Raw genomic sequence first — 2703 nt, 5'->3', positions numbered from 1 at the left:
TGACTCTGAGCTGAACCCCATAGAGAATCTATGGAGGATGAGAGACACCAGACCCAACAATGCAGATGACCTGAAGGCCGCTATCAAAGCAACCTGGGCTTCATCACACCTGAGCAGTGCCACAGGCTGATCGCCTCCATGCCACGCCGCATTGATGCAGTAATTCATGCAGAAGGAGGCCCAACCAAGTATTGATGCATAGAAATGAACAGACTTTTCAGAAGCCTGACATTTCTGTTTAAAACATCTTTTTTTATTGATCTTATGTAATATTCTCATTTTCTGAGACACTGAATTTTGGGTTTTCTTTTCTGTAAGCCATAATCATCAACATTTCAGAAATAAAGGCTTGAACTATTTCACTCTGTGTGTAATGAGTCTATATGATACATGGGTTTACCTTTCAGAAAAGAGTGAGAAAAAATATTGAACTTTTTCATGATATTCTAATTTTTTGAGATGCACTAGTATAGACCAGGCTGATAGGCTAATTTGATAAACGATTTTCGCTGTTTACCGATTAATCGCGCGCATCCCTAGTTTTAACAAAGAAATGCCGTCAAGTTCTGTTAAAACTGGCGCTTTAGCAGCATCCACGCTAATGCCTTCCTCCATAACTGCAGCAGCTCTTGTTGCTGCTTGTTTACGTCACGACTCTGCTGTGCCTCAAAGTACCGCCCCTCGTCGCTGATTGGTCCTGTCAGTTTCTAACCGGGCCCAAACGGTTCAGACGGGAGCTTTGAAGATGGACTCACCAGAGAGAAACATGGAAACAGCAGTATTCATCTGCTTTGGAGGATAAATCAGGTCAGGACACCTGAAAAATGTGTGATAATAAATCTAACTGGTATACTGACAGAATAGAGGCATTACATGTGCAAGAGATGATCAGATTTGGGCATTTATGATCAAAAAAGGTCTTTTTCATAAACCATTTAACATTTCCTGAACAGCTGATTAAATCAGTAAAGTCTGATCTGGTGTTCAGAGAATCTCACATGCTTTTCTTTCTGACTATTCCCAGAGTGACCGCAGAGATCGCTGCCTCTTTATTCAGGAGTTTAAAGCTGAAGATGATAAACTTAGAGATGTTTTCATGACTGACATTAGCCTGGTGGTTCAGAGCACAGAGGCCCGTCACAGAAAAAACCTAGATACAGATGTTTAGAATCACAGAGACTGGATTTCTTCCTCAGTCCAGGTCTTCTGGAGTCTAGAATCCTCTTTGTGAAGTGTGCAGGAATCCTGTTACTGTTCTGTCATCCTCTGTTATAAACCACTACAGGAGACACAGAACACAAAAACATGGCTGACATTTTATCAAACACTGCCCCCTAGTGTCAAAGATCAGTACACACACCTGTGTATTTTATCAAACACTGCCCCCTAGTGTCAAAGATCAGTACACACACCTGTGTATTTTATCAAACACTGCCCCCTAGTGTCAGATATCAGTATACACACCTGTGTATTTTATCAAACACTGCCCCCTAGTGTCAGATATCAGTATACACACCTGTGTATTTTATCAAACACTGCCCCCTAGTGTCAAAGATCAGTACACACACCTGTGTATTTCATCAAACACTGCCCCCTAGTGTCAAAGATCAGTACACACACCTGCCACATCTGGGCTGTTAAATGAATCAGCTGGCAGTCTTCTTTATTGGGTCAGATTCATGTTTGTCAGAATAAAACCTCAAATCTTTGCTTTTCAGATGTTTCAATCCTGATTCTGCAACCTGGAATAAAAATAAGAAAGACTGGACCATGATGGACGCCTTTAGTGGGATGACTGATGCCATTAAATACCAAATTTCCTTCTTTATTGCCCATTTTGACCCTTCTTTTGCCACTTTTCACCCATTTAGGCCACCTTTTCTCATTAAATACCACTTTTTTCCTTCTTTTTTACCCATTTGCCCCATTTTTTGCAACTTTTGACCAATTTTTCTGTCACTTTTATCCCATTTTTGCCCTTTTTCACCATTTTTCGCCATTTTTTGCCTATTTAAGCTACCTTTTGCCATTACAGTTTTCTCCAGTTGCCAACACACTAAAATGACGTGCACAGCAGGATTATTTAAACTGACACACAGAGAGCAAAACCTCTTCTCAAGTCTCCAAAACTCTAAACACATTTTCTGCTTTACACACATTTTGCGATTCAAAATGACACTTTTAATATGCACTGAACTCAACAATCTGACTTAAAGTCATGTTTGCCATTTGGAAACACTGCCATTGAAAATAACACTACATGAGCTAATTGGCCAGTATATGTGCCACCTGGCCAAACACCTCAATGGTTAATTGTTAGCACTTCAATCAGGAAGTTAGCACTATAAAGAGACCACAGGTGAGCACCTTCTTTTTACAACAATGGAAGATGCTGCAGAGAGAGGAAGAGGAAGAGGGAGGGTGAGGATGAGAGAATGAGAGGGTGAGGAAGAGTGAGAGGTAGGGGTAGAGCTGGTAGAGGAGTTCATGGCCAAAGACGACAACAACATTCAAATGAAATCAGAGCATCTTTAGTTGGCTGGTGCAGACTATGGAAGAGGCATGTGATGAGATTAATGTGGGTGTGATTCAGGGATGGATAAGGCACTGAAGGGAACATATCGCTGTGATGTGGACGAGGCGTTGTGGCCAGACCCAGCTGTGTGGCAAGATGCTGCCTGATTATTTTTCTTTCCTCTTTTT

This window comes from Cheilinus undulatus, linkage group 9, assembly GCF_018320785.1.
Source record: "Cheilinus undulatus linkage group 9, ASM1832078v1, whole genome shotgun sequence".
Classification (NCBI taxonomy): domain Eukaryota; kingdom Metazoa; phylum Chordata; class Actinopteri; order Labriformes; family Labridae; genus Cheilinus; species Cheilinus undulatus.
Note: the sequence above shows the minus strand (reverse complement) of the source record.